Consider the following 11,897-nt stretch of genomic DNA (forward strand, 5'->3'; position numbering starts at 1 on the left):
ATATGTCATGGTCTCTACCAGCTCCACACTTTATAGTTAGCCATGATAAGAGAGTTGGGGTTTGCTTTCCCATTGTTTCATGATATGTTCGATGTTACAACAGAGTTACAGCAGAGGACCAGTGTCATGATGTAACGATGTATGTTTAACAGTGAAAATGTTTAACTGGGATGGTGTGTTTACAGTCTGTTTCCCTGTCGGAGAATCCCTCCCCAAAGATGTGGGTCTCACTGGGACCGGTCTCTAAATGGCTTCTTGTGCTTTCTTGTGTTTACATTCAGGCTGCGCATGCGGCTACAAGCAGATCCAAGCTCAAATTCGAGTTCTGGGTGTAAATGGCGTCAAAGCTACACTGTATTTCCATGGATTTTAGGTCCATGTTTTGTAAGCAGGTTTTAGCGTTGCGAAACAAACCTGCAGAGGGCAGCAGAGAGCATACGGCTTATATGGCTTCAGGTTTAAACCTGGATCGTACCCCTGTGGGCCATACACAGCATTCACTGTCCAATATTAAAAAAGATCAAGCCCAGTTTAACATTGCTGGCTATGTAGCATGACATCATAACCACCAAAACCATCAAAAACCTCTGTCACCCACCCTTACCTGCGTGGTGTCACTGTAGCTCGTCACCCCACCGCTTCAAATGTGCTGTTTACAAAACCAGCACACACAGGGTCATTGAGCACATATTTAATCAAAGACCGCAGATTTTAACCATGGATTTGACACAAAACAGTCCTGTGGATGGCATGATGTATTTTATTGGACTTTGGTCCCAGTGAAAAACAAGATTTCTGGCTACAGTCCGTGTAGAGGCCCTAAAAATTTCAAGTGGTGGATGGTGAGGATGAACATTTACAACACAACATGAAACCTCATACTTTATTGTCTGCTTTACCGGAAACTTCAAGGTCCAAGGTTACAAGGTTTATTTGGGGCAAAGACCATACACATGAGAGCATACAGCTTACTGAAATAGCATTTTCTACTATGTGCAAATCAAGGCAAAACCAAACCAAAATAAAACCAAAACAATGCTTAGCGGAGTCGGTGTGGCCTCGGCCTCACATGGCGCCACCACAGAAAGCCCATGTTTTACACCCAATCTCACATAAGCAGTTTCACATAGCTGCACATATACAGTATACGCATATATAATGGTGATTAGACACCCTACATCGATTTTAAACTTGATGTGCACAGTCCTAATGCATATAGTGTAATATTTAACCCACCTTAACCTGAATGTAAGTCAGTCCATACACAAGAGCCTGACTTTGGGAAACTTTTTTTTAATTCTCTCGGAGGAGTGACATTCTTTAACAGTGATTATATTATATTATACTCTAATGTGGGAAGTTGCAGCCCGTAGGTGTGTGTGTGTGTGTGTGTGTGTGTAACTGGCATACTACAGTCTACTGCATGCTCTACATGAGGCTGACTGATCCTACCTTGTTGGCAGGTTTGGGTCATTGAGGAGAGAAGGTGGTGTTGACTGTAAACCCCAGATTATGCAAACACTACAAGAAGAATTAGAAGCAAATGTATTGATCCTCTGTGTCCAATAGCAGTTACTGTTGGACGACACACAACGTCTTAACACACTGTCAGTCACGTTTAAAGCATTTGAAGATTTTCACTGTCTTTAAGTGTGTGTGAACAGCCTATTTTCAGCCAGATTTTACAAGTACACAAGTCTGAAAAAGTGTGGTGGTAGGTGACAGCGAACAGGGATTTGTAGCCGTGATAACAAATCCCCCATCTCTACTTGAGGGCAGTAACAATTTTCTGATAGTAAGTCATGTGTTTCTGCCAAAGGCAAAATATCTGCCTCAAATCACTGATGGAAGTGTGGACAGGAGGGCAACACAGTCAAAACTATCAGCCCACCAACAGCAAAGCAATAATACATTTTCTGTCTCTGGACGTAGAAGCGGGACATCGAAAGGTACAGAAATAAAGAACAGGATTAATTTTCAAAGCCATATAACCATGTTTAGAGTTTCAAAAAAGATGATTTCTAGCTGACTTCCATTTAAAAGATGAAATATAATCAGCATCTTTTATCCACAAAGAATAGTTTATAACTGATAGCAAAGTGCCACCACTCCTAGTTACTGCTGGACAATGTTTACATGTTCAGCCACGACAACGGTGAAATCCAGTTCTACACTGCAAAATTTTACAGATAAAAAACGTAATTGCATCAAGCCACCAGAACCTCAGAATGCCATGGATAGATATGCACAGAATTCACCGCTAGCGAAACTGGGTGAAAAATCCAATTTGATGCAAGAGTAGGTTATGCTCCCAGTGCAAGAAGGAGAACCTCAACTCACCTTGTCCATGTCCTATAATAACCTGGAGGACATGTTAATGTTCCTGTTCACTGTGTTTTCTCAAATGCGGTCTTGGGGTCATGGTTAGCAACAGCTGCGTGTTTGAAAACCGAGACCAAGTCAAGCTATGCAACACATACACAGGAGGTGTGTCCCTTGTCCTGTTCTGGTTTTGGGGAAGAGAATAAAAAAATACACCATTGGACTTCATAGCAAAGATACTATCTATAATGTGGATTAATCCCAAGCCAAATAAACAATTTTTATGTGGACAAAAGTGAGTAGGTCACTGAGCTCATTGTCCTTATAATAAAATTAAAGAGTAACTAAAACCCAAACCTGAATCTGTGTGAATAGTGACCTCTACTGGTGAAAATGAGAGGGCCTGGTCTTTGGTGGCCAGTGATGTCACTACCCACAGGGTACAACCGGCGGTGACATTACCTGCCACCAAAGACCAGGCACCCAACTTTTCACCAGTGGAGACAATTTAAAAAAAAAAAAAAAAAGAGTGGCTTGTGTCTTTTCATTTAAAACTAGTAAACTTAGAAGGTTAGAGGGAACTTAGGAGGTGGAAAGTCAAAAGCAGCAAGACAGTGGTTTATGTTTCTTAGAAGTATAGTAGTGGATAGAGAAAGACATATTGTTTGTCTAAGGGAAACGATTGCTGAGCTACAACTGGCTGTGTTGCGTTCAGTGGGATTTTCCAAAGGTCAATTACCAGGAATAATATTGGTGGATTGGTACATGTCCTCATTCCAGTAGCCTATTAGTTCTGTCAGAGCATCAGCAGTCATAACGCAGATCCCTGCAGACATTATGCTAATGGTCTTGGTGTAATAAATAAGACTATTCACCCACTGCATAAATCCCAATGTGCTGTATGTGAGTGGTGATTGTTCTGATAGACTCAAACCATTTGACTGATGGAAGTCCTCTGAGCATGCAGTCTTAGTGAAAGTCCATACATTATTTCTTAACAGGAAAAGTGGCCAAGTTCTTCCTTCACCACTGTGTGGCCACTGTGCTTTTAGCAGAAAAGACCATGGCCAGGGTGGAAAGGGTCACTCATAATGTTTCTTTCACGGTTTTCTCTCCTCGGCGGTGGGCAGGTCCTGAGCTGATTTCTGACGGCAGCGGATGACCTTCTTCACAAAATGTACAATCCACTGCATCCGCTGCTGCTAATACAGATTATGGGAGATGAGGTGAGGATTGACTCGGTGATGGCCGTATGGATTTGAACAGGGATGAGTTCAGGGAGGTTCAGCCAGCGTAAGAGGTAAATCTTCTGCTTGGTTTCCCCCTTCACTTAAATTCCATAACAGATATTACATGTTTAGTGTAATATCTACAAAATATACAGTGCATTCACAAAGTATTCAGACCCCCTTCACTTTTTTCACTTTTATTATGTTGCAGCCTGATGCTACAATCATTGAAATTCATTTTCTCTCATTAATCTACACTCAGTACACTATAATGACAAAGTGAAAACAGAATTGTATACATTTTTGTAAAAACTTTTGTTAAAAGGAGAAACTGAAATATCACATGGAGCTGTATTCAGACCCTTTACTCAGTACTTAGTTGAAGCAGCTTTGGCAGCGATTACAGCTTTGAGTCTTTTTGGGTATGAGGCAACAAGCTTTGCACACCTGGATTGAGGGATTTTCTGCCATTCTTCTTTGCAAATCCTCTTGAGCTCGGTCAGGCTGGATGGGGACCGTCGGTGGACAGCCATTTTCAGGTCTCTCTAGAGATGTTGGATAGGGTTCAAGTCAGGGCTCTGGAGCTTTGCCCCATCTCCACACAGGATCTCAGAGTGACCATCCGGTTCTTGGTAACCTTTCTTACTAAGGCCCTTTCTCCCACGATTGCTGAGTTTGGCCAGGCGACCAGCTTTTGGACGAGTCCTGGTTGTGCCAAACTTCTTCCATTTGAGAATTATGGAGGTCACTGTGCTCTTGGGAACCTTCAGTGCAGCAGAAATTTTTTTTTGTAGTCTTCCCCAGATCTGTGCTTTGCTACAATCGTGTCTCTGAGCTCTGCAGGTACTTCCTTTGAGCTCATGTCTTGGTTTTTGCTCTGATATGCATTGCCAGCTGTGAGGCCTTCTATAGAGATGTGTGTGCCTTTCCAAATCATGTCCAGTCAATTTAATTGACCACAGGTGGACTCTAATCAAGGTGCAGAAACATCTCAGCAACCATCAAGAGAAATGGGAGGCACCTGAGCTAAATTTCAAATGTTGTTGCAAAGGGTCTGAATACTTATGTCAATGTGATATTTCAGTTTTTTCTGTTTAATAAATTTGCAAAAATTTCTACAACTCTGTTTTCACTTTGTCATTATGGTGTACTGAGTTTAGATTAATGAGAGAAAAAAATGAATTTAAATGCTTGTAGCATCAGGCTGCAACATAACAAAAGAAAAAAGTGAAGGAGGTCTGAATACTTTCTGAATGTACTTCTGTACTTCTGCACTTCTCACTGTACTTCACTTTTCTGCATCTTTTCTCAAAGCAAATAGTTGTATTTTACATCAGACATAATTTTTCCTGTTTTATCCAGCTATTGGTTTCCATTCATTTCACTGGAAAGAGAAAATGAACTTTCAGAGACTTCAAACTTTCTTCTCACCAGTATTCCATCACTGTAATGAAATCCTCCACATTTGTTTTCCTAAAAGCAGCAGCACTGTTGTGTCTTGATGACTTGAAATCGAGCAGAGTGAAATGTCCCTTTGCCAGGAAATAGTCCCCATGGAAACGCTGTGGGTCTTCTCTCCACTGTACAATTTGGAGCCAGCCTGTTAGCCAGCCTATTAGCTCTCTAAATTTCTGTATCAGCCTGAATAAGCTCCTCCTCTGTCACGTCTGAGCCACTTAAACTTCATTCAAAGCCTTTCTGAAATTGCACATTTAGCAGATAAATATATTATCATGTAAAATTTCAGTTAAATTGTGTGAGTGGGTCGCATGTTTCAATCAGTACCGCAGCGACAGAAAAAGTTCATTCAAAGCAGCTTACACGGTAGCTGAAAATCTGCAGCTTCACTACATTTTCCAATTAAAAGTCAGCGACAAAACATTCAGACAGGGAATCAAACAGGAGCCTTGTGAGAGTGAAATATATGTCTCATTTCCATCCCCAAAAAACACATTTTTTTTTGCCTGAACTTTCATTTTTGTACAACCAAGCTGTCGTGTCTCAGCATCCTCTAGTGTCCTGCTCGACTTCATCAGCACAGTCTCCATCAGTACAATCTCAGACTGAGGTTTGATTCAGATATCTGCTTCAATGAGCAAATAAAATGATATTCAGTGTTGCTTCATCCAGTTAAAAATGTAATGCAAAAATGTAGGTAATTTTTTTTTCATCTTTTTCCATCCTCGAGGTTGATGCCTTTATTTAGGAAATCAGGGAATCCCTCTATCATTTGCAATTTTAGTTTTAGTATTACTATTATTGCAGCACAAAACTCTGAAAGCTTCATTTTTAGTTAATTTAAAGGACTGAGTGACTTTCTGAGCACTTGAGTCATATAATAACGCACAATATAATTAAAGGTCTCTCTGAAAGTTACATTAATGGTCACATTTGTGGAGCCTTGTCAGCTTTGGTAATTTGATTCGTATAATCAAGCGATCTTCTTAGAAATGAATTAATTATCAGTTTAACTTAACATGCTATCTTAGAGGCAAACTAATCTAATTATGTTGTGTCTGAAGTGAATGATTTTAACAATTTTTACACTTTAAAAATAATCTCCACCATCCCAGGGCCACATTATACCCACATATGGCAGTATGAAATACTCCCAAACATAGCATATTATACATGCAAATGACAGATTCCCCTGTCTCTCCGTTCTGAGCTCAGTCAGGCAGAAAGGATCACACTCCATCATTCTCTCATATCATTGCATGTCATCTTTTTGTATTATACCCCGAGCACCCACTGACAGATATCATATCAGACCCCATCATCACATACAGCCCCCTTCTCTCCCTGTTCCTCTCTCCCTATCTGTATATGTACATATATGGTATGCGCGTATTATTACTATGATAAATCAAGAGGCAAGTCAGTGAGTGCACAGAGCGTACCTTGTGAAATAAGATTGATAGGTGCAATATCAGCACCGGACAGGCTTGACACGACTACAGTTTTCTTTGCCTTTCTTTCTCAATTACGTTGCACAAGGAGAGCCACTCCTGGCCTAACTCTTGATTATGAGTAGTGCTCCGCTCTGTCCTGTTGGACCGCGCTCCCAAAAGGCCAGAAAAACATCCACAGAGGAACCGCGTTGATGTCACTCTTCCTGACAGAGAGTTGACTTTAATAAAGCGATGAGAGAAACATTTTCCCAGGAAGGCGACAGTATGTGGAGCTGAGGAATAGGAATAGGAGCGTATGAGCATGGGGGTCGCTGTAATACGCACAAGCCGGCATGCATGATAATTAAGTGTATGTGCTTGTGTCCGCACATTTATACACGGGCACATGGGCGATGCATACGCAAACATGCAGGCGCACGCACAAACGCCGACATTTGTGCAAACGCTAATGTTTTAAACGCGCTGGTTGGTCACTGTGAAAGAACACGACGTCCTGCTGCGATGCCGCGCAAGAGCAGTGCAAAATGTGGCCGCGCGAGCAGCTGATCCGACGTCCACTCAACCGTCCGTAATGGCATTCCTTCCAGCAGGAGGGTTGCAGAGGAGGTCGAGGGCTCAAACCGCTCTCACCGCAGCTCTCCTCGCAGTTTGGTGGCGAGGTGACAAATGCCTCCAATGTGGATTACAGCATTTTTGGCATTTTACAGCCAGGTTAGCACTACAACGGCAACACAAACGTCAGCTGCTGCCAAAGCTGCTGTCCAAGCTCTCAGGCCCTCTAAGCTGTGGGGAATGATTTTTAATGGAGAAAGAGTGGAAACCAGGGAGGGGGGGAGAAAAAAAAAAGCAATGGGGAACTGTGGCAGTGAGCAAATGTGGTAATTTGAGATGAATGTTTTGAGTTAACAGTCGGTTTGAGATTTGACTACAGATCTGTCGAGCTTGTTGGTCTCTGTGTTTATGTGTTTATCTGAGAGCATGTATTTGTGCATGCCTGCGTCTGTGTGTATGTGCGTGCATACGGGTATAAACACATCACAAGGCTCGGGTTTATGCGTGTGTGTGTGTGTGTGTAATGCTGACTGTGTATAATTCCAGTGTGGATTGGAGTAAATGAGGGCTGAGGAATGTGAGTCGAGGGTAATCATGGCCGACCTACAGGAGTAACCAGAAACCCACTGCCAGACTTCACAGGGCCGGGAATCCCTCCTTGCCGACACACACACCCCAGACAGGAGACGCTGAGGCTAGGACTTGAAAACCTCCTGCGCCGCCCGCTCATCAAGTCTATGGACTGTTGTCCAGCCTCCCACCCTCCCTCCAAAAGTCTCATGCTAGTATGCTCTTCCTTGTTTATTAGCACTGCGTTCCTGTGACTCAAAACAAACATGTTTGTAGTAATGGCAGTGGTGATTGTGAATATGCATGTAACCGGATTTCTGCAGAGTCTAACATCTAAAAATGTAAAGGGATGGTAAAACCAGTTAACCCAGTTATTTGGTGTATTTAGTGTATTTTAGTGTCATCTTTATCATCCACCAAGTCTCCACTCTTAGGTGTGAAATTAACTTTTTAATTCCTCTCCAGCAGAACTGATTGACTGAGTCTGGAGAAAACAACCAGAAGCCTCTCTTTACATGGAAAAACCTCAGATTCTAGTTCTGTGATGACAATAAAAAACATTCTAATGAAAAACTGATTTTCGTTTGCCATTCCTTTCAAACGAACCCTGCCCCCTGTGGTTCTTGCTCTGGAGCGCCGCTCGCTGCGGGTTGCGTCAGCACCGCATGAGTTTTATATCAGCTGCAGCCGCTGATCCCGGCCCAGATAACGGCTCGGTCCTCAGTTGATGAAACACAAGATGAAGAGGCACGCACATCTTTCTTGATCAGCTTCCTGTGCTGCCAGAGGTCTGTTGATCAGCCTTCCACACTCTCACCGTGGGTGGGGTGACAGATAAATTTGTCTGGGTCCCGAGGGGGCTCCGGCTGGAGGGACGGAGGGGTGGGGGGAGTGAGCACATGTCGTTTCTTCTCCTCTCCTCCTCTCTTTCAGACGGCTGGTCTCTGTGCTTCACACTATTACGACTACTACTGATTATAATACTAATAGTGTTAATAATTTATGCACATGGTTCATAGGGGTGCTAGAAATCCTTGAAAAGGCTTGAATTTTAATTTGAAAGTGCTAGGATTTTGAATAAAGTGCTTGAAACTGCTTGAAATTGTACTTGCATTAACTTTCGTGGTACACGGCTGGGTCGGTGACACATTTTGAAACTTGAAACTTTGCCGCGTTTTCCTTTTGATTTGTCTCCCGTCCGTAGAATGCTCTCACCAAACATAATCTTGGTTGTTTATAGCACAATAACATCTAATTTGGTGCGATGGAGAAGTGAAATAAACATGTTAAGTAGCTGGGGAGGCTTGAAAATACACCTTGAACACTGTTTAGTGAAGAGCTTTGCAGTTTTACATTAAAAATAAGTAAGAGGGAGATAGATGCTTTTTTTTTACATACTTTATCTTTCAGTGTCACAGACGGAGAACCTCAATAAAAAAAAACACAACACACACAGACTGGAATACAGATGTGCAAAGTTACCATTCAGGCTGACTCTACATGTGCTGTGTGAGTTCATTTTTTAAAGCTGGATATGGTGGATGGGACAGAAAATGGGCCTCTGTCTGCTGAGGCGACATGACTGATATTTCACTGAACTTTGGTCCAAGGGCAACGCTGCATTTACACAGTTTCCCTATTGGCACTATAGGAAGGCACACACACACACACACACACACACACACAAACACGGAGGCACAAACACACACATACACACGCAAATACCATGCAAAGGAAATGGGTGATCTTTATCACAGATTCTGGATCAGACCGTGACCCCGCTGTCTTCCTTCTCACAACATCCTGTCCGATCTTAGAAATGAGAGAGAGATGCAGATAAGGAGAGAGAGAGAGAGAGAGAGGAAAATGAGAGCTGGGGGATGGGGATGGGACATCATATAGCATAGGGGAGAGAGGCACACACCAAAAATGAGCAAATGCCAGAAATGTCACTGCAGAGCAATAAACAAAAAGCAGTTTATTCCAGTTTACCTCTCCACATGTTTATGCGCCATCCAGGATAAATGATGGTGTCCTCTCGTCACTGACTTCCTTTCTTCTCGTGGAACGATGTGGAACATTCACCCTGACGCGAACCCACAGCTGCCATTAGGGAGCAACATTTTAAGCGGTTTACAGCCCCGTCAGTGCAGCTCCCTGGGACAGCGGTGATGCTCACGCAGACCAGGGCAAATCATCTGTATCCAATCGGAATTTTCTGTGTAATGCCATTTTATGTTTGTCGGATACAACTGAAACACGCGTGAAGTTCATCCGGAGTTGGAGGTCCGTGTGCGTGTGTGTGTGTGTGTGCTGCTGTTTTTCGAGCCCTACACCCGTTTTTCAGGAAGCCCTTTGATCAGCATACCGATGGCGATGATAAGACTGGTGCAGCGGCGGGTTCACTTCTGTGCGTCCGGCGTTTTCACCACGCAGCATCACGAGGTCATTGTCAAATCTGTGATACCTTTGTGCAATGGCACGGTCAGCGCAAACGAGATCGCGGTCAAGATGATTAGTGTCTATCTTACACCGGTGGTATAAATAGGGCTACCTTTTCCCCCAAAATAAGATCTCACATCCTGGTGTGACCAGTCCTGTCTGGTTCGAAATGTTTTGAAGATCAAGGACGTGATAATTGATTTTAGAAGGTCACGGACGCCGAGCTGACACTGAACATGCTGCCGTGCACAGTAAATCAAATTTTGAGGCCGATACTGACATCATTCATGAGAAGGTAGAGCATCTGTTGTATTATTTACACAAAATGAGATCTTTCAGTGGGGAGCGATTTTGTTTTGTATAAATAAAAATGTTATTTAATTGGATTTATTTTGAGCGGATGCTGATTTTTTCCCCCCCTCTACCCATTGGTTCTATGTTCTAATAATGTTTTGAAACCTTGCTGCATGCCAAATTCCCCTCGTGGGACATTAAAGACTGACTTAACTCGACTTGACTTGACTTGACATTTCCCATAAACCCCGCTGCTTCCTGTCCAATGTCCCGCGAAATCTGACCCAGTGGCACGTAGCGTCGGAGGTTAGGGTGGAGGCTGGTGAAGGCTGCCAGTCTTCTCGCTGTACAGTAGCTAATGCGATTTAATGAAATTCAATTTATCACTTTCTGCTTTGGCAACGTATGGAGGCTCCCTAAGCGCCCGCTGGATTTCACCGCTAACAGATCGGCCAAAATTGCTGCCCTTTCGAGGCTCCGGGATCACATTTGATTCGTTTAATATTTCATTTACATCGAATATTGATAGGATTTCAAGGTCCCATCTCCCAAAATTGTTTCACCCTTTAAATATGTGAAATCGTGACATTCGAAGTATCCCAAGCTGAATTTATTTGCATGTGCTATGAACGTAATTGAAGAAAAAGTACACTAACCTAGTTAGCCTTTTAGATCTTTTCAGAGCTAGTCCACATCCACTTTGATGAATTACAGAAATCGGGATTAAAGGTGCACGACGCAAAATTGCAGAAGGTCGACTGACGTGAAAGACTGCTTACATCCAGCTGAGAAAAAGTTGAAACAATCAGCTAATTGGATGGTTGGATCTACATGGTACTCGGTGTCGGAGCCAGGCTGAGGCGCCTTTGGGCTCAGCTGTCACAAACATGTGGAAAAAGCATCACTGAGTCTGCCTGGTTGTCGCTGTCACTCTGACACGTGATAAATTATGAGCTTATTGTTTTGTCAGTTGGGTCCGTGCGGTCCTCACTTGAATCAGCGCTCCATTTTGCAACGTGCACCTTTAAATCCAAAGATTTCAGACGTAAACACAGGCATCAGCATTATTTTGCACTCTCATTCTTTTTTTTTTTCTGTCTGACGAGAAATCCGGGATCTATAAATATGGAGTGAGCTGTTCAAAAAGTCCTCATGAAGAATTGATAATTGATACACACACATGCACACACACTATAGTACACCCTGGGGCCTTGTTTTATGAAGATTCAGATCAAAGTATAGGGACGATCCAGACAGCGAGAAAGAAGGCGACTGAAATATGGAGAGAGAGAGAGAGAGAGAAAGGGAAGAGGGAGAGCGGTGCAGATGACAGACAGCGAGGCAGAGAGGACGAACATCCTGGGATGAGTGCAAAAGCCTTCTAAAACTTTCTGCTTTCACGCTAATTAAATCGCCGCTTCGCGCCGGCGGAGCAGAAGTGGCAGAGAAACCTCGACGATTCATCGTTTTCCCTCCCGAGCGAGCGCTGAATTGAAGCCTGGTGTCTCCCTCACCAGTGACTCAGCGGTCGGCTCGTCCTCGCAGGCTCACACTAGCAGCGCTGACAGTGTTAATA

This window comes from Myripristis murdjan, chromosome 12, assembly GCF_902150065.1.
Source record: "Myripristis murdjan chromosome 12, fMyrMur1.1, whole genome shotgun sequence".
In the NCBI taxonomy this organism is placed as follows: Eukaryota; Metazoa; Chordata; class Actinopteri; order Holocentriformes; family Holocentridae; genus Myripristis; species Myripristis murdjan.